This window comes from Podarcis tiliguerta (genome assembly GCF_965153285.1).
Source record: "Podarcis tiliguerta genome assembly, chromosome: 4".
In the NCBI taxonomy this organism is placed as follows: domain Eukaryota; kingdom Metazoa; phylum Chordata; class Lepidosauria; order Squamata; family Lacertidae; genus Podarcis; species Podarcis tiliguerta.
The window spans coordinates 96,761,279-96,786,213 of NC_139537.1; the positions used below are offsets into that span (position 1 = coordinate 96,761,279).

Consider the following 24,935-nt stretch of genomic DNA (forward strand, 5'->3'; position numbering starts at 1 on the left):
TATGGAGTTATGTGACCCTCTAGGCCAAGGAGATAATAACCAGGGGAGCCAGCTCTAGGTGGCCATGGGTACCCACAAAAATTTCCTGTGGGTACTTGGACATTGCCCACCGCCGCCGGCCACCAGCTTTCCTCTGGCACTGTGGCACCTCAGAGGCGAATGGGCCAGGGCCTGCACCTCCGCTGAAGGGCCTCTGTTGGCGCCCGCTGCGGCCGCAGGCACAACCCAGAAGCATGTCTGCAGCCGCAGCAGGTCCCAACAGAAGCCCTGTGGCAGAAGCACAGGCCCCTGTTCAGTTGTTGCCACAGCGCCAGTGGACTTGTTAGCTGTGTGCCACGCTGCTATGATGTAGTGATGTCAGGACATCACATGGTGTTGTGATGTCACGACAGTGTGGCACATGCATTCTGGCCACCCAGTGTGGGGTCCAAGTTGGCGCCGCTGTAAATAACTATACAACCTTTAGAAGACATCTGAATGCACTCCTGTATGGCAAGGTTTTTAAAGGTTAAATTATATTTTTATACATGTTCGAAGCCACCCAGAGTGGCAGGGGAACCAGATCAGATGGGAGGGGAAATAAGATTATTATTACAGTGGTACCTCGGGTTACAGACGCTTCAGGCTACAGACTCCGCTAACCCGGAATTAGCACCTCGGGTTAAGAACTTTGCTTCAGGATAAGAACAGAAATTGTGTGTGGCGGTGTGGCGGCAGTGGGAGGCCCTATTAGCTAAAGTGGTACCTCAGGTTAAGAACAGTTTCAGGTTAAGAAGGGACCTCAGGAATGAATTAAGTCCTTAACCCAAGGTACCACTGTATTATTAAATAGAATGTCTCTATTTTCATTGGAAAAATGTTGGAGGTTATGGAACTCTCTTTTTATTCTATTTGCAGCCTAACTATCAACAAAAGCTTTTTTTATATATAAAAAAACTTAGAATAGGCCTTTTAACCCACTGAGCCAAACACAGTTCACCAGCCATGTATTGTAGTCAGAACAAGTGTGTGGTTTGTTTCTGCAGCTCCAGGAAGCCGGGTTTATCTAGCCCCTGGAGGGCTGCATTTGGCTTGGGCAAATTCTGAACACAGGGTAGAAGTGAACAGGCAACATCCTTAACACAGTACTAAACACAATAACCTCGAGGCATTGTCAAACAGTTCTGTTTAGCTATAGTGTTTGTGACTTTGCAGTCATCCCAGTGGGAGCTCAATAGCATTGTGGCTTTTAGCCTGTGTTGCAGTGCGACGGGCAAATGGTGATCAATGGCACCTACATAATTACTTCCTATTAAGTATCAGAGTTTAACCCTGTGGCTTTGGTTGTTACACAAATAATAGCAAGTACCAATTATGTTCGGATTATCATAATTTCAGCTACAAGAGGCATTGCATCTTGGCTTTTCATAGAAAACCTAAGGTTTACCGTACTCCAAATAACTCCACCATCACATTATGCCAAACATTTTATGACATTCCACACTTTTCACCTCGGTTCTGTCATTTGAAATCAATACAATATCCACATAAAAACTGGCACAAGCCACAAAAATCATTCGAAAAGCAACATTTAAAATCCAGCTATAATAATTAAATGCAAGTGTAGTTAAGTACAGTGGTACCTCGGGTTAAGTACTTAATTCATTCCGGAGGTCCGTTCTTAACCTGAAACTGTTCTTAACCTGAAGCACCACTTTAGCTAATGGGGCCTCCTGCTGCCACCAGAGCACGATTTCTGTTCTCACCCTGAAGCAAAGTTCTTAACCCGAGGAACTATTTCTGGGTTAGCGGAGTCTGTAACCTGAATCGTATGTAACCCGAGGTACCACTGTATTTTGCAAAGTATTAGGTGTATGGAAAGCCTTTAAGACCACAGACTACCAGAACTTTCTAGCAGCATCAGGGCAATGCTAAACAGATTTATTCAGAAGTAAATCCCAAATTAAAATAGACTCCAGAAAGTCTGCTTAGAATTGCAACCAAAATACACTTGTAAGGAAAAAGACCATGAATAATAGGAGTGGTTGTTGTTGTTGTTGTTGTTTTAATCTACATTTAGGGAACACTTTCTCATTTGCTGAGTGACCTTTGAGCACCTGCTTTAGAATCCTTCCATGCTGCATACAGTTTTGAGGCAAGTTCTTGGTGCTCAGTCATTTCATCCAAAGCTTTCTCTTTTAATCCATGTGAACTGAGGTGAAATTCAACTCAGTACATAACATGAGGGCATGCAATGTTTTAATTTGCTCCAGATCACTGCTGTATTTTTTCCTGCTTTGTGGATTGCTACTATTTTAAATTGCTTAGGGAAGAATCTTATGCACAAGAAGGTGGTATAAAGCAAGCTGGTGCAAATTAAGCTGGCATCAAGTTATGCCAGATCCAAGCACCATTCTGCAGCGGGGCTGCTTCTGCTCTGCCTGGGGGAGGGAAAATAGAACTTTATTAAGATTATGTTTTATGCCAGGTCGCCAGGTCACTTGACAAAGCTGAAGCAAAGGATTCAAACAAAGTCCTTCCTGTCTGATCCCACCTCTGCCACAGCGGTGGACTCTTGCATGAACCAGCATGAGCAAATTATGCAAGCATATTTTTGGCTGAGCCAGGGCTGGGCACTTAACATCAGCTGAGCCTGGCTAAGCCGGGCATCCCCTGCATCCTAAGCTCCTCATCTTGGCATCCATCCATCCATCCATTATCCCATCCATCTTGGCAGGTCTTGCCATAGGATCATCTCCTATGTTGTTATATTTTTGTAGGCTGCCTTGGGATTCCACATGAAATACCTAAATAAAATGAAATGAAACCAAATGCTAGAGCGCTTCCAATGTTTCCCTCCTTTATGTGTGAATCAGAGTATGTCTTCACAGCTATCTATAGAGAGTGTGCAGCAACTGAAGGTTTTGAACAGCTGAGCATTTCACCCCCACCCTTCATATAGTACTTACCTGACAGAATGGAGCCTCCTTTTCTCCCATCCTGCCAATTTACTTAAGATCATTTTGAAACTTTGACCTTACAGAACTTGTAATCTTTACAGTGATGACATAATGCTTTCTTTCTGCAGAGAGAATTTTAATGAGATAAACAAATGATGGGTATTGCCTGCCACAACTGAGGCATAAAAAATCAGTAATAAATGGAAATAATCTCATGTACTATATATTTTGAAAAATGAGCTCCAACAAGCCTTTTAATAAAGTCATTATTCCCCCTTTCCATAAATCACAAAAGCTTATTTTTGTCCAGTGGATTTGAAGCAGTCAAGGACAACTCTTTTAAATTTGTCCTTGCATGTAATTTATGGCACCAGAAGCGTCTTCCAATTTTTCATTAAAGAAGATATGAATATTATGTGTGCTCTATGTTGTTATTATCATATGTAAAGGAGCTTTTTATAGGATGGAAAGTTCTAGCTCCCTGTGTGCAAAAAAAAAGTCCATATCTTATTGCCAGCTAGTAATGGTGCTGCTATATAAGAAGTATTTTTGCTAGTGCTGAGTGCAGCTATGGGGGGGTGGTGAATCACCAAGCAGGTATCCTGCAGCTCACATATTATAAAACTTGTTCTTGTGCTGCTGGGGTAGTTGGAGGGGGAAGTAACAGGGATCACAGATCTTCAGCAAAATATGGCAGAATTCAAATTGGTTCGAGAGCAGATGAACCCCTAATGAGGACATAACTTATTTAGCACATCACCACCAAAAATACACTCTCCCTAGTGTCAACTCACCTGACCTGCCCCAATAACATTCCTGTACGTAGGGAGAGACAAGGGCAACAGGAAAAAATCTGCCGCAGGGAATTTCAACCTTTAACCCAGCACCGCTCCCAGAACCCTATGGCGGGAACTTCCATCCAAGATGGAAGAAGTCTACACCTAGGGAAGGGGAAATCGACATTTAGCCATTCCCATAAGAACCCAGCATCAAAAAACTATGCATCCTCAAGACCAAATGCCGGTGATATAGCCAGCCATACTGTAACTGGTGCTACAGAGAGACCACCTGAAAGCTCTCATTTCTGACTTAGTAGACCTCAGAAAGATCTTAATATCCTCACCTGGAATTTGGCAGGGTGGGACAACAAGAAAGGAGATGAAGATTTAACTACGTTCCTGCAGAATTTAGATATCATCTGCCTGCAAGAAACTTGGCTGCAAGATGCTAACCTCCCACATTTGCATGGATACTCTCAGCATAGCCTCCCTGCAGTCAAGAGGCATCAAAAAGGACAAGGAAGTGGGGGACTGACCACCTTTACCTCACTGGATCTGGCTGGGGAAATTAAGTGTTGTGGAGTCGGATCTCCTTTATGAATATTTCCTGCCACTACAGTTTAGTGCAGGGGCAGGAGGCCCATTACCTCCCACCAGCACGCACCCTAGACGTGATGGTTAAGATTAGGACCGACCTAACTCACCTCACCCCTTAAGGCTGGGAAACCTGGAGAAGGGTCTCCAATAGAGATCTTGAAGCATATACAGGAAAAGGTGATCCTTCAGGAAACACTGAGCTCCAAGTCAGTTAGGGCTTTTTAAAGGCTCTGGTTACCTCTGCTCAGATAGGATTGAAAGCTGGTGTATCAACCAAAGCTTACAAAAGGTCTTTATGTCAATAAGGCTACCTTTGCCTCCATTGAGAATGCTGGTTCTAGTAGCTCCTTAAGACTATGAACTTGATCATTTAAGGGAAAGTGGAACCCCCAAGAAAAGCAGGATGAATGCCACTTAACTGCTCAAACAAATCACTCACAAGCAGCACCCTTGTCTTGATTGGATTGAGCACACTTTACTGGTCCTCATCTAGGGTACTATTGAGCTTAAGTAGAGGTGCTGGAGGAGACTCTTGAGAGTCCCATGGACTGCAAGAAGATCAAACCTATCCATTCTGAAGGAAATCAGCACTGAGTGCTCACTGGAAGGACAGATCCTGAAGCTGAGGCTCCAATACTTTGGCCACCTCATGAGAAGAGAAGACTCCCTGAAAAAGACCCTGATGTTGGGAAAGATGGAGGGCACAAGGAGAAGGGAACGACAGAGGATGAGATGGTTGGTCAGTGTTCTCAAAGCTACCAACATGAGTTTGACCAAAGTGTGGGAGGCAGTGGAAGACAGGAGGTGCCTGGCGTGCTCTGGTCCATGGGGTCACGAAGAGTCGGACATGACTAAACAACAACAACAACATGACATGGGCATTATTCAGCCGACATTCAAAAATAATCCACTGAAAAACCCACTTTCTTCTACTGCAAAAATCTCCTATACTCCCACAAGATTTGAATTTGGGACTTCTAGACATTAATAACAAAATAGCAGGAGTTAGCCAAGAAAGGGCTATCTGCATCTGTACGTTCCTAACTCTGACACACAGGAAGCAATCATATACCTGAGAAACTGGCATAAAACAAGGTGGTGTATTTTAAGCCAGCATAAAGTTAAACCAGATGAAAACTCTGTTCAACAGTCGGGCCTAACCTTGGCAGAGGGAAAACAAGACTTTAAAATAGTGCCAGAGGATCACCACCCTTTTTGCCGGCTTAATTTCTGCCATGCTTGTTTAGGATTGCAGTATAAACTGGCAAAGAACTGCTCTAACTCAATTTGTATTTTCCATGCCACTATTAAGAACAGGGAAGAAAGACTTGCTCACATCATCAGGTTCTGTTGACAAAATTGCGTATCAAAATTAGGAGTCACATTTCAGGTGCCAGGAGGCAAGGCACTATATATCTTTATTTTCATTTTCACCTTTTTTTAGTATTATTAATACTACTACTATATTAGCATCATCATCAATATTTACAGGCGTTGTACAAAATTACCCCCAAGGAGTGGCTGGGACAGAGCAGGGGGGAGAATCTGACTCAAAGCTTAAAACTAAATAAATAGCAGAACAGAAAAGTGGATAGAAAAGGGGAGTGGGGAAAGAAAAATGGAAATAGAAGAAAGATCTCCTCTCAAATATACAGTAACTGAAACAAATGCATGTTAAAACATTTCTTAAAGGCGGCTAGAGATTGAATGTGCCAGGCCTTATTGGCAGAGTATTCAAAACAAACAAAGAGATCATGGAGACGAATAACATGAAGCAGAGAAGATATGAGGGAGCCATGAAATGGATACCCTTCAACTTTAATAATAATGTATTGAACTGAATACGGAAGGGATACGGTAAAGCCAATGAAAAGAAAGCAGAAAAGGCATGAGAGGCACAACACATACAAATGCACAAGTAGAAAAATGAAAGCCAGAAATAAGAAACCTAAAATGAGATAAGGGCAAGCCAACATGGAAGGAATTGAAATAATCCTACTGCAATAAATGATACTAATCAAACAACAAGCTTAAGAACGAGTAGTGTCAACAGAAAGAAAAGAACAAATCTTTAAAGATTAGGAACCTAAGAGTAACAGAACTCAGCAATGGAAGTTTCATGGGATGAAAAATGAAAAGGACAAATAGAAACAGAGTGCCCAAAATTTCTGGCAGAGGAAGGAAAATGCCAGGAACAGCCAATGAAAGAGGGATGTGCAGACATAATGGGAAGAGAAACAACGACTGCTTTAGCTAAATTAGGTTTCAGAAAATGATAAGACAACCAAGAGAGGACAGACAAGCTAAAAGATTAGGAAATGATGCTGGAGCGATAACAGGGACAGAAAAGTCTAATTAAATATCATTAGCCTAGAGGCATTAATCAAAACCAAAAGGACCAAGAGGATGAAGACACAAAGTAAACATATGAGAACCAAGAACTCAGTTTTAAGGAACACAGAAAGCTGAGAATAGTTTAAAGAAAGAACATTATCTGTAGACAAATGAAATGTGAAACGAGAGAGGTAAGAGGAACACAGACTCTGGATGTTCATTTGGGAAATCAGAAGGAAATTAAATATCAATCAGGGGGGGATGGGTTGTATATATTTCAGATTTAATACATATGGATTAAGCATAACACATACTCATCCCCAAAGAATTGTTTGCTTTGGGTTTCTCTTTCTTTTGGATTTATTTAGTTACACACACACTGGAGACTTTTGCAGACTCCTTTGAGAGTCTTTTGCCCTCCTTTGAGAAGAAGGGCAGGATAACAAATCGTGAACTCCATCACGGAGAGCACGTGTTCGGGTGAGATCACCCTAACTGCCCTGCTGTTGTTGGGGTGGGTACGATTGGATGGCCTCAACTCCCGATTGGTCGCCCCTCGGTTGCCGGGGGAAGGAATTTGGCTCAGTTAGCTCGCAATTGGCAACCGAGGGGCTATTTATATTGCTGCACGTGTCGTTGAGCTTCCTCTTTTCGCTATGTGCACAGGATCACCCTCCTTCCCTATATTTGGGGGCTTATTGACCTTGCTATGCCTGTCTAGGGTTCGTCTACTTTTGGGACAGGGGCCTGGTAGGAATTTTGCCATTTGGCTGATTGGCTGGTGCCTTTTGGTTTTTGCCTACTGCATAGCAAATCGGTTAGACATTGGTTCAATTGGTTGGTGGAGGAGGTGTGGTTGGCTGTGCCTGCCCCTCCAAGTTGCTGCTGCAAGGGTGTTCTGTTAAAGGAATCCAGGGGCTCGCTTTGCTCTTGTCCAAATCTCTATCAAGGGGTTAGGGCCACGCCAGAGCCCCTGGGAGCATTTGGGGTGAGGTTAGAGACTGGTGTTAAGCTCAGACTTCCCCCACATTGTTCTCCCTTACTGACGTCTGCCAGAGTCCAGGTGTCAGTGCTGCGCTGCCAAGGTGAGATGCAGCTAGTCAGGAACCAATGCCTAAGCAACCACTCACATGCTGTAATCAATAAAGTTGCAGCCAAAATTATGCCAAAAACCTTAAACCATAATTCTGTGTCTATTGCGAATTATTTCAAGGGCGGTTTGGGAACTTAACATGCAACAACATATTACTGAAAACAGACCTGCATTTATTTGCACTGGGGTAACAGCCCATCGTCCACTAAGTACATTTGGGACAAAGTTCCCTACTACTAGCACCATTTTGGAGTACAGCCTTTCGTTCTGATTTATGAAATGTGAATTGAAATCCAAAGTACAAATGTACTGAAGATGAATTCTAAAAAAAGAGATGAAAGTTCAGCTCAGCCAAAAGGAAAACAACATTAAATCCAAAACAGAGAAAAATACATTTCCACCCCCTGCACATCCCTCAATAGAATAAGCCCCTATATCAGATAGATAAAGAAAAACCAAGTGAACAACTGTACGAAACGCAGAATAAAGATGGACAGCAAGAAAAGAATGGAAAATGAGATTGCAATCCTAACAATCTCTATTGAGAAGCAAGTCCCATTGAATTCAATGGGGCTTACTTCCACTTAAGTGAGGTGTCGTTTGCAGCCTTAGGCAGCAATCCTACACACAAGAAGATGGCACAAAGCAACCCCAGTATACATTAAACCAGTGTTTACACCAGATCCAAAGAAGTGGGGTTACTACTGGTTGTGTCTGCCTAAGCCTGCCAGGGGGAAAAGCAAGCCTTTAAAACAGTGTTTAATATGCACTGCCCTTTCTGCCAGCTCAACTTATTTGGGATTGCTCAGCCGGCTGGGTCCCAATTGAGCTGCAGTGGAGCCGGCCTGAGGATGAGAGAGTTAAGCCTGTATCTGCTGGATCCTAGCCTGTCCACGCTTGCAAATCTTGCTCTAGGATTGCTCCCAAAGTCATTGGGAAATGATAAGCCATTCTATAAGCAAGGAAACAAAGGGAAGTAGAGAAATTGGATACCAAAAAAATGAACGTGGATGATAAAAAAAAAGGTATGGAAAATTATAGGACAAAGTAGAATGAAGTAGCAAATGTGATCACCCATCATTGGATACAGTGAACACAATGAGGCAATCAGGACAAAAACAATATTATGCTGGAGGATGTTGTAGATGTAATCTAATTTCCCACTTTTGAATCCCTCTCAGACTTGCTTTACACATGAAGCAGAATGAAATAGATAGAATGCTGAGGCAGCAGAGAGGTTTATACCGCTTCAGACTATACGTGGGGTTGGGCCATTTTTTGAACGCTCCCATAGGTAACAAGAAATTTCCTGAAGAAGAAACCCAAGTAAGCAATGAAAAACTAAGATTCTAGTATTCAGCTTGCAGGGATGTTTGTTGTTGGCATCAGTCTGTCTTGAGAAACAATGGAGTACACTTCTGGAGGTGAAGTCAGATCTCTGGAGAATCACAGCCCTGCTGTAGATGCAGGGGCTGGTAACTCATGACCGCTGCCTCTGTTAGCAGCACCAAAGTGACCTCTCCGAGGCGCCAGCCTGGGCAGTGTGCGTGGAGGTCCTGGGCTGCACAGACGAGAAGACTCCCTTCTCAGCCTCCCTTATGTAGGAGAACTTTAAATCATGGGATTCCTTCAGTCTGTGTTACTTCAGTATTTTACCATCTCATTTTACTGCATGTGTAGACAAAGCCCTACCATTTCAAACTTCAAGTGGGGGGGTATGACCTTGGAGTCTCCGGTTATGAACTTAATTCGTTCCGGAGATCCGTTCTTAAGCCAAAACCGTTCTTAACATGAGCCGTGCTAATGAGGCCTCCTGCTGTTGCATGTTAAGATTCCAAGACCTCCCCCAATAAATAAAGACACAATTGACACGGAATTTAGTTTAAGGTTATTGGCATAATTTTGGCCACAACTTTATTGATTACAGATCGTGAGTGGTTGCTTAGGCACTGGTTCCCAACTAGCTGCACCTGACCTCAGCAGGGCAGCACTGACGCCTGGACTCCGGCAGACGTCAGTAAGGGAAAACATCCTGGGGGAGCATTGGACCAGGTTCAGACTCAAGATCACCCCAGATGCTCCCAGGGGCTCTGGCGTGGCCCTAACCACTGGAAGGGGATCGGACAAAAGCAAGGCGAGCCCCTGGATTCCTTTAGCAGAATACCCTAGCATTGGAGGGGCAGGCACAGCCTATCCACATCTCCTCCACCACCATTGAACCAATGCCTAACCACCAAACCTTACAAAGTTGTGATGATTTGCTACATGGCAGGTGAAACCCAAATGGCACCAGCCAATCAGCCAAATGGGAAAATTCCTACTGGGCCCCTGCCCCAAAAGCAGATGACCCACCACGGCATAGGAAGGTCATAATGATCCCTAAATATAAGGAGGGTGGGCAGGTGATCCTATGCACGAAGTGAAAAAGAGGAAGCTCAATGCAACGTGCAGCGGTATATATGTGTCCCTCGGTTAATCCATGAAATGATCCCATTGGCCGGATTTACCCCAGCAACCGAGGGACCACCAATCGGGTTGTTGTGGCTATCCAATCGCTCCCACCCACAACAGCAGTGAGGTCAGTTTTGATGATCTCACCGCAACGCGTGCTCTCTGGGAGGAGGACATGATCTGGCGCATGACTTCCACTCGCATCCCGGGGCAAAGTTCGCAACTAGGGGCATCTACTTCCGGGTTAGCAGAGTTCGTTACCTGAAGCATTTGTAAGGAGGATGGTACGTAACCCAAGGTTCCACTGTAATGTGAAAGGAAAAAACCTCCCTGCAGATATAAAGCTTGTATGGTAGATATAAAGGTTTGGGCCCAGTTGCTCTGCCACATCAGGTTGTTTTTAACACAGGGGAGCATTAAAAAAAAGTTAGACCCACCTGCCATCTATCACCTCCAGATTTTATCATTTTGTCATCAGCATGTGTAAACCAGCTCATATCTGCACTTTTTGGTTTAGTTGGGTATGCATTTTTGGGATGTTTCTGGGTACTCCGCTGCTTCAGAATTCCACAATGGGCAGAAAGCAAATGGCCTTTCATTGCCCAATGCCATACGCAAACATCCAAGAAAACGTCATAGTAACAGCAGAGATCTGTTCTTATTGTTATGCATCCCAAGAATGTGAGAATGGTCTTCACAAGTAAAAACCATTACATGTTTGTATGCAATTTTGACAATTTTGTCAATTTCAAATGCTTCAAAATAACTGAAGCTTTTTAAGCTTCATAAGCAGCACTTGATGATTTAAAATGTTTTTTCTCCATTAAAATGAATATATATTCAGTGATGCTATAATTTGTGTTTCACAAAGTGCACAATTTCAGCCTAATTCAACTTCTAAGTGTACCAAGTACCACAGTTACAATCATGTAGATCTTCTGATATACAAACTGAAAGCAATTAAGCCATTTATCTATCGTTTTGTGAATGGAGAAATACACTCTGAATCACCTGAGAGCTCCGTATCAGACAATAGCACCAATGCAAAAATTGAATGGTACCTTGGTGGTCTAGTTGCTACCATTTCCACAGTTCCTCTTATGCTATTCAAGTCATATGTAAAACATCCACCCATTTGGGCCATGACCTGAGTCACGTGAGATCTATCCATCACACCACCAACCCAGCAATGTTCTTATGGGAAAAGAAAAAAATAGGCAGGCAGAAATGAGAAAGATAAAGTAAGTTATAGGCATAGTCGATGCAAAAATGAGGAGAAAATAAGAATGTGTGAATCCCTTAAGAGGGCTAATGTAAGTATATAACATCACCCAGAGAATAAAAGCTGTACGTTAGGGAATAAAATAGTAGTTCCAGTATTTTTGGGAGGGACAAAGGAGAATCACATAAGCATGGACTGTTTTTTTTCCAAAACGTCCCTACACCACCAGCCTCTGCCTTCACCTGGTCAAATTTGTGCTGGTGATTAATCTCCATCATTTGACTCCTTTGGAGCAGTAGCCTAAAGGAAAGCCAAGGTCTCTGCTGCAGGGTGTTAATGCAGCTGAATGCCCACACTGCCACTATTCCCGCTGACAGATTACTGCTGCACCTGTGACTCTTTAAATTAGCCACAGCTGGGATGGATGGGGCCTAATAGGAGCCAATTGTCCAAAAGTAGCTGACATCCTGTCTCTTTTTCTCTCTCTCTAGATTGAACTGGAAAGGGACCAGATACAATCCTTTTACCTGTTCCCTCAGGCAAAATCTCCCAGTCATGTTGTTTAGAACTAAAAATAAAAACAAAGCAATTCTGGGGGTTTTGGTTTACGTTTTTAGATGATGCTCAGTCTTCCAATTACAGCTAAATGGTGCCAACTTATATCACTCAATTAACACCTTAAATATGGTTCTCAAACTATTGTGTTTATTTTGGTCTACATTAGCATAACCTGGGAAGGAAAAATGAGACAAAGTCTGAAATATCACAGACAATATAAAGAATATATATATTGTGTGTGTGATGGTTCCTATATCCACTGAACACATTATGCATGCATAATAGCCATAGCTCTATGGTAGAACACATCTGCCTATGCAAAAGTTCTATGGTCCAGTTATTATTTATTAAGATATTTCAGATCCCACCTTTTCACCAGAACATATGTAAATTTGTGTCCTCTTTTTGGTGATGTATTTCCTCTTTATTAGCTATAAAAGCTATTTGCTTTTTATACTCAAAATATAAGATTAATAAATGATGACTATAACAAACTACAGTGGTACCTTGGGTTAAGAACTTAATTTGTTCTGGAGGTCCGTTCTTAACCTGAAACTGTTCTTAACCTGAGGTACCACTTTAGCTAATGGGGCCTCCCGCTGCTGCCGTGCCGCCCCCCCCCCCCAATTTCTGTTCTCAACCTGAAGCAAAGTTCTTAACCCGAGGTACTATTTCTGGGTTAGCGGAGTCTGTAACCTGAAGCGTCTGTAACCTGAGGTACCACTGTACCTGTTTTCAACCAAAGAAACCTTTCAAATGCAGCAATTAGAAGGCTGCCATTTGATATTGTGCACCATGGGGGGCACTTTTCAAAGGTTAAAGTTCTGAAGCTGACAAAAAAGAAGAGTTTAACCTTCCAAATATGTAGGGTACAAATTCTGCATCTATTGAAAGGTGTGAGCTTACAAAAAGAAGTTGCTATTTCTCTGTTATACTAAATTTAACTAGTATATTTAGTATAACAGAGAAATAGCAACTTCTTTTTGTAAGCTCAATGTACAATCAAGGTCAATGCCAGATTCCACCCTTGTTTTCCCATCCCAATGATTGTAGCATGCATTTAAGTGTTTTAATAGTGGACACAGAGCTCATTCGACATAGGAAATGCCCTGTTTCTATGAACTAGGGCAAGTTCTACACATCTAATGGGAATGAGTACCCAATATCTCAGACATTGAAGAAAATTGGCTAATGTCTTCTCCAAATTTCTGCAATTCACAGAAGGCAATGACGCAACTCCTAGGTCTAAAGAGCTCTGTGTTAAGTATTACAGCACTTGGGTTCACACTGGAGTCATTGCAGTTCATACTCGCCTGGATCTCAGTGGTTTACAACAAACCTGAAGTGCATTTCATTGTTATGCTTCAGTTAGAGGGCTGTGCAGAAAGACTAGCTTAGAGGAACCCTGCAATATTGTCCATTGATAACATTGCAGGTCAGAGCTGATGCTGATTTGGATTCCTAGTCAAAAATCCCCATACCTCTTAAAAGGTAAAGGTAAAGGTACCCCTGACCATTAGGTCCAGTTGTGACCGACTCTGGGGTTGCGCCGCTCATCTCGCTTTATTGGCTGAGGGAGCCGGCGTACAGCACATGACAGGGTCATGTGGCCAGCATGACTAAGCTGCTTCTGGCGAACCAAAGCAGCGCACAGAAATGCTGTTTACCTTCCCGCCAGAGCGGTACCTATTTATCTACTTGCATTTTGACGTGCTTTTGAACTGCTAGGTTGGCAGGAGCAGGGACCGAGCAACGGGAGCTCGCCCCGTCATGGGGATTCAAACTGCCGACCTTCTGATAGGCAAGTCCTAGGCTCTGTGGTTTAACCCACAGTGCCACCCGCATACCTCTTAGGTGGCAGCAAATGTCAATCTACTTATATATATCCTTATGTTATCAACCTCAGACCTTATCGCTGGCTAAATTAGACACTTGGCTGCATGCAGACGTCTCATGCTCCAGTAACCTGCATGCTGACTGGTTGCACTTATAAAAGTTCAGTAGGTATACTTCTGGCATTGATGCTGACTTTAGTTTTCCCACAGTCACAGACCAAGGTAACATACAAGGGGTACACTACCACATTTTTGCTGCAATCTCCCGCTTGTTCATTTCTATGTCTGAGGAAGGCTCTTAATTTCTGAACCTCTGCCTTTGACTGGATTCAACAATATAAATAGTAAGGGGAACCAAGGTCTCAGTTACTAACAAAATTTGGTTGAAGTTCTGCATACATTTGTTCATACTAGTTATGCTTAAAAATGAACTAGGAAAGGTTTATATTCCACTGGGTATTTTTCCTCCAGACTCTAAAAAACACTCCCTTCCTGTGTTACAACAATATGGGTCAAATGCTAACAGAAAATAACATAATTACACCAGGTATAGAAAAGCATGATAGCTGCCCCTTCTGTTTTCTAAATGACATTGCACAGAGAAGTCAGTAAACCTAAGGGAACAATAAACATTACCTACATGCAGTGCTCCATATAATTTGGAGCATCTCTTTAAGTACGAATTGAATTGGTATGCCGATCTGCTGTTTTTCAAGGCCTGGAGCCGGCGGGAGAAGGGGAACTGTATCTGACAAAGAATATTTTAATACAGATTCACTCAAATGAACAGATAAAATTTATGTTTGTTTTCGTCTTTTATTGTCACATTTTATGAGTTTGGTTAACAGCAGATTCTGCAAAATATCACTACTATCATGTTATTGTCAAATTTCACAGTTATTGTGCAAAGACAGGTCAGGTCAGTTATGAGGCTATTGAAATGTTGCTGTTTTGCACTCTTGTTATAGTCCTGTACTTAGCCCCTTCAGGAACCCGGAGGCAGGGAGACAGATAGCTTACATTTCTCAGAAACCCATTGTAGTCATATACAATGCAGTTGTTTTTTTTTAATTTAAAAAATACACATTCCACACCTGCATATTCAGCTTTTGCGCAGAAGAACCAGTTAATGCATGGAGCTCAGGCTGTGAAAAAGGTGGTGTTGACCTCAGTTTTGCCTCCACACATTATCTCTCAAATTGTCTTCTGTACAAGGTAACCATGACACGTGGAAAGCCAAATTCTTAGTTTGCCGTTTGGAAAACGAGTCTTAACACTGGAGGAATGCCTTTTCCAGCATAAAAACACCTTTAAAAGCCACAATTTTTTCAGGAGAGCCTTTTCCCTCAGCAAGTCCCTTTTGATGCAGCAGAATTGCCCGAGTCATATTTTGAAGGGACATTTCCGTGCTGCTCCTCCTTGGTGTTGCAGGCTACCCGATTCCAAAAGCTCATGTCCCACCTCCCAGTTCTCTTCGCTGTATGTTTCCATGACCACATTTAGTTCCATTGGCTGATAGCAACAGTCCTTTTATCACGTTTCTAGCATAAGCATGCAGAGCGAGGAACAAGACCATGCTTTTCGTCCTACCCCAACCTCGCATCTGTGTGTGCAGAAACCCAGTACATGAACTTCTGCTCACCAGGCGTGGCTCTCCACAACCCAAAAGTGCATGGCCTCTGATTGTGAACAGGAACATTGTGATTTTTGCTCACACAACTAACTGTGAACAACATGTGGTTATGGAGTGATTTATTTTTTTTAAATGCTAAATAGAATATGTTAACTTTGCAAAAATAAATAAATAATAAGGAAAGTAGCGAGTGGCTAAAAGGATCATAGAATCATAGAGTTGGAAGAGACCACAAGGGCCATCGAGTCCGACCCCCTGCCAAGCAGGAAACACCATCAGAGCACTCCTGACATATGGTTGTCAAGCCTCTGCTTGAAGACCTCCAAAGAAGGAGACTCCACCACACTCCTTGGCAGCAAATTCCACTGTCGAACAGCTCTTACTGTCAGGAAGTTCTTCCTAATGTTTAGGTGGAATCTTCTTTCTTGTAGTTTGGATCCATTGCTCCGTGTCCGCTTCTCTGGAGCAGCAGAAAGCAAGCTTTCTCCCTCCTCTATGTGACATCCTTTTATATATTTGAACATGGCTATCATATCACCCCTTAACCTCCTCTTCTCCAGGCTAAACATGCCCAGCTCCCTTAGCCGTTCCTCATAAGGCATCGTTTCCAGGCCTTTGACCATTTTGGTTGCCCTCCTCTGGACACGTTCCAGTTTGTCAGTGTCCTTCTTGAACTGTGGTGCCCAGAACTGGACACAGTACTCCAGGTGAGGTCTGACCAGAGCAGAATACAGTGGCACTATTACTTCCCTTGATCTAGATGCTATACTCCTATTGATGCAGCCCAGAATTGCTGCAAGGAACGAGCCCATTCCTTGCTTTGTACACTTATCCCTTGCAAATGAATAATGGATGAACAGGGCTTATGTTTCCCATGGGGACCACATCATGTTTCCTATGGGGAGGGGAAAGAAATAATCACCATGGTGGTGTTCTCTCCTAGGGTGTCATCCATATGGCAGGCTTAGCATATATCTGGAAAAGGTTGATTCACTCACACATGCCTGTCACTTCTTAACACTTGAGGACTCGTCATTCAGTGCACTTGCAGCTGAATGTGTGATAGCTCTTCTCTTGATAAATATTGTTTCTGATGTGAAATGAGATGGAAATGCCAATGACATGTTGGTGAGCTGTGTCCGGCTTCGTGAGTCACTCAGAAATTGAATTTCTAGAGACTCCCAGGAAGGAGGCTGAAACCTGACGAAAGACAGCTCTAGCAAAAGCTCTAATGGACATTATTTTAATGGTATCTTCAACATCTCATCAACGGGTGAAATAGAGTGAAACATTGACAGTCATTTGTCAAGCATCAGTACCAGAAAAGAGGGTCTCCGCCCAAGAGGCATATTTGGATTACATGCAGCAGCCATGTTCAGCAACTCAGAAGGGATGAGCAAACATCTAGGGTTGTTTTTTTTTTGAGACGGCAAAATTTCACGAAGGGCCAAATGTTCCCCTCAAATGGCTTTGTAGGAGAGTATAGGCTATGTATGTGAACGGTCTGAATTTCAATCCCCAACATTTCCAGATAAGGCTGAGAGATATTCCTGTCAGAGAACCTGAAGAGCCACCACTAGGGGTGGGGCCTTCCAGATATTGTTGGACTCCAAATCCCATCAGCCCCAGTCAACATAGCCGATAGTCAGCTGGAAGCTGAAAACCAACCAACACCACCACTGGTACAGACAGGAATGAATTAGATCAGTGTTTCTCAGACAGGACCACAATAGACCAGTGGGCCTTGGACCATTTACAGGTGTGTCTCAGTGCCACAGCCTGCCCAATGCCTTCTTGCTTGCCTGCGCTGCCCACTAGCTGTGCCATTGGCTTCCATGCTGATTAAAGGTGGTAGAGAGACAAGCACCTTGGGGGCAGAGAGGAAAATTCTCCCTCATTTGAGGGGAAAGGGCCAGAGGAAGTGCTGAAGGAAATTAGAAAGATACATAAAAGGTTAATATTTATTATTGGTAATAAAATAAACAAGGAATAAGAAGGAAGGGGTAAGAGGGGGAAACTATTATAGGAGGAAGAAGTGAATGCAAAAGGACCAGAGAGGTGGATGGGGAACTGAGAGAGGGGAATGAGAATGGGAGAAGGAATACCTCCTTTTGAGAGGATTTTTTTTTTTTTAAGAAAAGGCCTTTTCTACATACAGCCTCCGGGTCAATAAATTCTGCCTAAAATGGCTGTCATAGTAACTTCAGAGCAAATGTCTGTACTTAGCTTGAGGAAAGCAGAGCTGTGCTACACCTTGCCACAAGGAAAAATGCTGTACCAAAGAATTTAGCCATTTCCAAATATAGATTAAATACCAGAAAATGAAATTAGTGATTTCCATTTGATTATGCCAAACTGCCTCCACATGGCGCCATTTTGTGAATACCCATGTACCAATATTTTGTTACTGGTGTCCCTCGGCAATTTTCAGAACCACTGAGCTAGGTGGATCAATGGATTTACTTCCAAACAAAGACATTTAACATCAGAAGAAAAGATTGTTTGTACTTCCTTGCTTTATATTCTGGAATTGGAGAATATAAAGTGATTAACAACATTACTTCGGAAGAGTGATGTATTATTAGCTTAGGTTTGCTGTTCCCTAATCAAATGCAGCTATAGGATTTTAATGAGGGCATGTTTATTGTTCTTAAAGTTTCATTCTTTTGTTATACGCAGAATTTCTGCTCAACTGTACTTTTGTATGAACTATTGTTAAGCACCATGAATAAAACTTGCTCCTTCATTTCACACACATATGGATGTACACAAAGCTTGACTGTTTTCTTTACAGTGTTAATTACTCTCTCTATATTTTTAGAGAACTAGAGTGTTTTTATAAGCAACCTGAACACTCACTTTAATTATCACCCATGGCCTTATATTGAACTGCACTCTAAAATAACCATTTTCTATGCAATACGCACACACACACCTTTTTCGCACACCTTTGGAGACTGAAACAGCATAGCAAAAATGTCTGTAAACTGACTGATGATTCTGCTCCAATTTGCAATCAGGTTTGAGAACGCAAAATCAGGTTGACCCACTGCAAAAGGTTAGCCAAACAGACTCCTCCTTCATTCCCCTCAAAACAGTTTTAAAAAATAAACCTACTAAGTTAATTGTATTAACTGGTGGAGCGACCACTTCTTCCCCTGCTGTGGCCTAGAAAATTCATCTCATGAAGGTAGAATTTGCTTTGGGAGAAAATCCCCAATTATGACAGGAAGGGATCTCTTTCCCAATCTAAAATATCACCTTCAGAGGAGGGAATTTCCTCAGGACATCAGCAGGGCTAAATTCCCCTTACATCCCTGCTCTGAACCCCAAACTTTTAGCCTTGTACAGTGGTACCTTCGGTTAAGTACTTAATTCATTCCAGAGGTAATGTTACTAGGAAAAGCATCAGAGATAGTACGGCCACAGCTGCCATCACCATTACCTCTGTATTCATGCTGGCTTGATTATTGAAGAAGACGAGACATTTGTAGCAGATCACGATAAAGTCAAGAGGGCCCAATGAAATGTTATGAAATCCGTAGGTCAGGAATTTGATGATATTTGTCAGAAGGCTGTATTTTTAAAAAACAATTTTTATTAAAGTTTGAAAAACAAAGGAAAAATGATATACAGTGGTACCTCAGGTTAAGTACTTAATTCGTTCCGGAGGTCCATATTTAACCTGAAACTGTTCTTAACCTGAAGCACCAACTTTAGCTAATGGGGCCTCCTGCAGCTGCCGCACCGCCGGAGCACGATTTCTGTTCTCATTCCTGTAGCAAAGTTCTTAACCCGAGGTACTATTTCTGGATTAGTGGAGTCTGTAACCTGAAGCGTCTGTAACCTGAAGCGTATGTAACCCGAGGTACCACTGTAAGAGGGATTGCTGAAATCACACTTTGCAAGTCTGGGCAAACAGAAATCAAGGGAGAAAGGATGAGGAAAGAGAGATGGGATGAAGGAGCTACTGATCCAAATACCTAGAAACCATGGGTCCAATGAGTTTTCCGTTTGTCCCGCATTATCCAACATGGGTCTGAGTGGTTTTGCCTTCGCCCTGCTGCTTTCCCCTGGAAAATCCACTCTTTAACACTAAACCAGAATAAAATCACAATCCACATAAAACCTAATTGCTGTTTGTACTGATTCAGCCCTAAAGTGGCAGGGCAAACAAAGGTGTGGAGAAGCTCGGAGGGGTTTGAGGAGGTTGGTGGTGTCAGCTCAGCAGTGAAGCCGATCTGCTGGTCCCACTTCTAGGAATGCAGCAACTTGACCCCTGCGGCATCATTCCCCATCTTGATAAGGGCCGACCTTGGAGTCAGGAAGCTAGGTAAGCATCCCCACCTTTCCCAGTACTATTGTAAGAGAACCATGCTTTTGTACACACCTGCAATAAAAGAAAATGGTTATTTTCAGTGGTGGCAGCTGTGTTGTGCAACTCCCACCTCAGAGAGGCTGGCCAAAATAGCTGGAAAACTTTCCTGCCTTTGGAAGTGCTCCTGGTCCTTTCAGATTCTGTTGCTCTTTTTCTTAATTTTAATTATAACTATTATGGAGAGTTTTTTATCTGACTCATCCCCCACCCCCACCCCATCCTATGGGAATATTTGGCCATAACTGAACATAAATTTCATTTTATTTCATTTTATTGTTATTATTTTTATCGCAGGAACCATTTCACACTACTTGAACCACAACCACCTGAAACCCAGAGGACTGTTTCATTATAATTTTAAAAATCAATTTTCAGCAGAAGAATGTATACTTTAGTTTAAAATATCCAAGGTCAAAAGAGTTAAAGATGTCTATCTTCCCTTGAAGAATCACCAGCATATTCTGCATTTTCTTCCTCCTATAGGAAAAAGAAGCCATGATGTCTGTAGGCTAACATTAATGTTTTAGTTGAATGTTCAAGCAAAGTCCATTATTACTTTGGCTTAGCTGTTGTACTCTTAAAATGTCGGCTAATGTACTTGATTGAAATGAAGTCAGCACATAAGCCTACCTTTTGCTTTGTAGTCTTTGAGTATTCAGAAATAGACATAAAAATGCATTGAATTTTGACCATTTCCCTAAATGTCCATTATCATCATACAGCTGTGCAGAAAACCTGCCATTGATACAAGATAGTCCCACAGCACAAAGCATGTTTACACATAAGTGTTTTGTCATATAAATATTTGGTGCTTTCCTTTCATATATATGAAAATGCAGCAAATCAGACCAATTCCCATTGGAATAATATTTAGAGCCGGTTCACACATTGCCTGTACATGCAACTAGCCGTGGCGGCTAATTCCATGTTCCACTTCTACTGCTGGAGTCAGTATGCTGCTGAATACCATTTGCTGGGAATCGGCTGTGGAGAGAATGCTGTTTTGCTCATGGCCAGCCTCTGAGCTTTCCATAAGTAGCCAGTTTGCCATTGTCAGAACAGGATACTGTACGGGAAAGGCTTTTGGTCTGATCGAACAGGCCTCTTATGATGTTCTCGTGCCAAGAGTCCTAAGTAAACATCACGCGCCCACACAATGCACCACTCTCACACAGAATCTACCATATGATTGGACAAGCGCATGCACACATTCCCACGTGAAGCTTGCACTCAGGGCCAAACACCACTCCAACACCAGCAAAGGAGATCAGGGGTGTCATTGAAGGTGTGTGAGTGTGTGTCTGTGAAGTAATGAAAGAAACAGATTGGGGGACAGAGTGCTTCTTCTTGGAAATGTTTGGGGTTGCAGATTTACTGGATAGAACAAGTGCACATGCCGTTTCTCTCCGCTTATGCTATTTATTTCTAAGTGAAGCAAATATGACAAAAACACTGCAATCATCCAGTGCTGATTCATCCAAAGAAACCCAAATTTAGATAGCATTCTTCCTGCAGCTTATTGCCTCTTGGGAAAGTAAGGAGTTTGCAACATTACATGTAGATACACATATGCACACACATTTTTAATATATCTCAATTGTTTTTGTTGCTGTCACATTTTTCTCTTTCTCTGACATATTTGATATTAGCACTTAAAAATATCCCTACAGTCATGAATACATTTATTCTTGGCTGACATCTTTACAAAATGGAATAAAAACATCTTTTCCAGAATCTGAAAGGGCATGGTAGATGTTTTCTGACAACTGTTGGTAAGTTGCAATGTACTTATGTGTGTGTGAATTTCTAATTATTGTGCTTATTGCTTTTTCAGAGTACCTTGATCACTCGAATTCTCTAACTTTCTTCTCTTTCAGCTCATCTTTCTCATCTTTGCAATCTTTTTTCTGATAATACCTTTTGTTCCTCGCAGCTTCTGTCCCTTCAAGTATGCCCACGGTGGCTCCTAAACTACGCTTTGATACTACCTTTGTGTTTTGAGCTCTTGCTTGATTGTAAAGAAGATTCTCTCTTCTCTCCTTCTGCCCCCACTATATTATTCAGGATAGCATGAAAAGTGACAACTAAAACAAAAGGCAACTTTCTAAAGTGTTTCCTTCTGACTGAAAATATTTTCCCCTCCACTGGAGAGACACAAAACACTATTACATGCTTTAGGAAATGAAATCATCTTACTCCAGATGAAAATGTTTCCCAACAGAATTTGATGCTGCTTTGCAAAAAGCACATTAACTTAGGGCTCGTCCACATGAAGACAGGCGAACTAATACCAGTGTACTAGAAGAAGCAAAGATCACCAGTGTCGAAGCAATGATTCTTCAACATCAACTTTGTTGGACAGGTAATGTTGTGTGAATGCCTGATGATCGCCTTCCAAAGCAACTACTCTATTCCAAACTTAAAAAATGGAAAGCGTAATACTGGTGGTCAACAAAAGAGGTTTAAAGACTGTCTCAACACATTTTTTTAAAAAAAAATGTAGTATAAAATGTGTTCTCCCTAGCAGAGAGCGCGTGTTGCGGTGGGGGATTCAAGCCACCCCATTGTTGCTGGGCGGATTTGTGGAGGGACCCAGGCAGTGAATTGGTTAATCGGGTCGCTGGGGAGAACTGCTTGTTGCCAATTTTGAAGGAGGAGTCAGAGGTTTTAAATACTGGTCGCCCAACTTTGAGCGTTCTCTTGGCTGCTTGCACTGGATCACCCGCCCACCCTCCCTGTATTGGGGTCGTTGTCCTCTGACTTTGCTATGCCTGCCATGGGGTCGTTTGCTTTGAGACAGGGGCCTGGTAGGAATTTGTCCATTTGGCTGATTAGCTGGTGCCATTTGGTTTTGCCTACTGCGTAGCAAATCATCACAACTTGTAAGGTTGGCAGTTAGGCATTGGTTCAAATTGGTTGGTGGAGGGGTAAGTGCCTACCCCTCCAATGGTGGTGCGGAAAGGGAATTCCATTAAAGGAATCCAGGGGCTTGCCATTCTTTTCGTCCTTGTCCCTGGCATCGGATTTGGGCCGTGCAAGCCACCAGGAGCATGAGGGTGAGAAGTGAGGGACTGAGGCCCAGCTTCATTTTCTCCCCAAAATTTGTTTCCCGCACTGGCTTTCGCTGGAATTCGGAAGTCAGTTCTGTCCCCTGGGCAAGGACAGATAGTCAGAACCAATGCCTAAGCAACCACTCACTTGGATGTATTTAAATAAAGTTGTGGCCAAAATCGTGCCAAAAACCCAAACCAAAATTGAGGTGTGATGTGTGAGTTATTGGGGGGTGGCTTGGGGACCTTGACATGCAAATACCAACAATTGGGAAACACTTGCATGCAATTGCTCCAGTTGGAGAACAGCCTTTACGTGGGCTTTGAAGACACTCAGAACGAAAGGGAGAAACGTGCTAAGAGGAAGGTACGATTGGCAAACTCTCACCATGATCAACTCCCACCCAGAAATCAATGTCCCCACTGTGATAGGATGTGTGGATCCAGAATTGGTCTCTATAGTCACTTACAGACTCATTGTTAAAACCATGTTTATGGAAGACAATCTTACTTGGCCACGAGTGATCGCAAAAGAAGAAGAAATCATGGAACAAACAGAAGTGTGGATAAGCCATTAATCAGGGGTAGGGATGTAAGAAGGCATCATTTCTGTTCAACCCTGTATTTGCCACTTGCAGAGCCATTTTCCATCTCACTGCAGATGATCTTCCATCAAACACTTAAGTTTTTGGTCTCACAGTCTACTGTGGTGAAATAACCCAATTTATTAAAGTTATGTTGAGATTACATAATCCTACCCCTTCACTACAACGCAAACACAATGCAAATGCAGAGGGAACGTAATCAATTAAATATTGATTGCAGACTGAACGCAACAGAAAATAATGATCATATTTGCTGGATTGATTTCCATGCTAGACATGGGATGGATAAGCAAATATCTGCAATTTCTCCTCCCATTTCCATTGGATTCTCCAGTGTCCCTACTCAGGGTGAGATTGTGGCCTTTGAACAGCTGGAAGGGTAGCCTCAGATATAGTTAGGAAAAGGTTAGCAAGAATTTTGCCGGCCGCAGATAATAAAGAGATGCCTCGATAGTTTTCACAATCTGTTCTATCACCTTTTTTAAAGAGATGGATAATTTTGGCATCCCTAAAGTCTGCTGGGTTTCGCATTGTTTTCATGATGGTTTCAATACACTTGCTATGTACATTTGTATATTATGTTCACCACCTAGATATTTTTATGAACAAGTGGCATATACCTCCTTATGTAAACAAATCAAGTTATTTCAGCTAATTATATATTTCCTGCTCTTCTACTCCAAGAGCATTTTAAAAAAAAAATCACACAAATAACACTGGCAACAATTTTTTACTTTTTGAATGTTGTCTAGATTTCTACAACTGATTTAGGGTATCTTTGCACTGCTGAATCAGGAAATGGCATCCGTTTCTCTCCATCAGGTCAGGTTTTTTGTAAACTGAATGGTGGGCATTGATAAAGGTAAGTATACGTAAATTGCATGTTGCTTCACCATTTTTCAAACTTCAGGGCTTGAACTTCCGTTTCTTGGAACTCCAGGAATGCTCAGCAGCACGGAGGTCTCTCTTCAGAGTCCAACAGTAGTCAGCCATCATGACTGCGTCCCAGTGACCCTGATACCTGGTCTCCATCTCTTTCATGTCCTGATGGAATCTCTCCCCCTGCTCGTCACTCATTGAACCCAGGTTCTCAGGAAACCGGTCCATATGTGAAAATAGGTAGTGCATCTTGACGCTCATGTTGCAGCCCAGGTTTCTGAAAGCAGTCAGCATGTTGTTGACAAGTTCTGCGTAGTTTCTGGCCTTATTGTTGCCAAGAAAGTTCTTCACTACCAGAACAATGCGTTTCACGCTTCCAGTTCCACTTCGTTCATTGAGTTTCCGAACTCTGGATCTCTGATGAGCTGACGGATCTGAGGACCATCAAAGATGCCAGCTTTCAACTTCTCGATGGTCAGTCCTGGAAAACCCTGGCACAAGTGAAGCAGTCACCATCCTTGTCCAGAGCCTTGGTGAACTGCTTGATTAAGCCGAGCTTGATGTGCAGCGGTGGGAAGAGTA

General features: G+C 42.5%; 1 protein-coding gene across 5 annotated transcripts in view; it reads right to left on the minus strand.

The window, feature by feature from the left end:
- The window catches only part of LOC310675379 (uncharacterized protein), a 148,479-nt gene that overhangs the window by 70,812 nt on the left and 52,732 nt on the right, over window positions 1–24,935 (minus strand). The window contains exons 4-5 of one of the 5 annotated variants that reach the window (XR_014510080.1): window positions 2,949–3,061; window positions 2,231–2,420 (exon numbers count right to left, since the gene is read on the minus strand). The exons of the other annotated variants lie outside the window; for them this stretch is intronic. The gene's annotated coding sequence lies outside the window, so the exon portion shown is untranslated. Of the gene's footprint in view, window positions 1–2,230; window positions 2,421–2,948; window positions 3,062–24,935 lie in introns of those variants that run through there. 5 annotated transcript variants of the gene reach the window in all.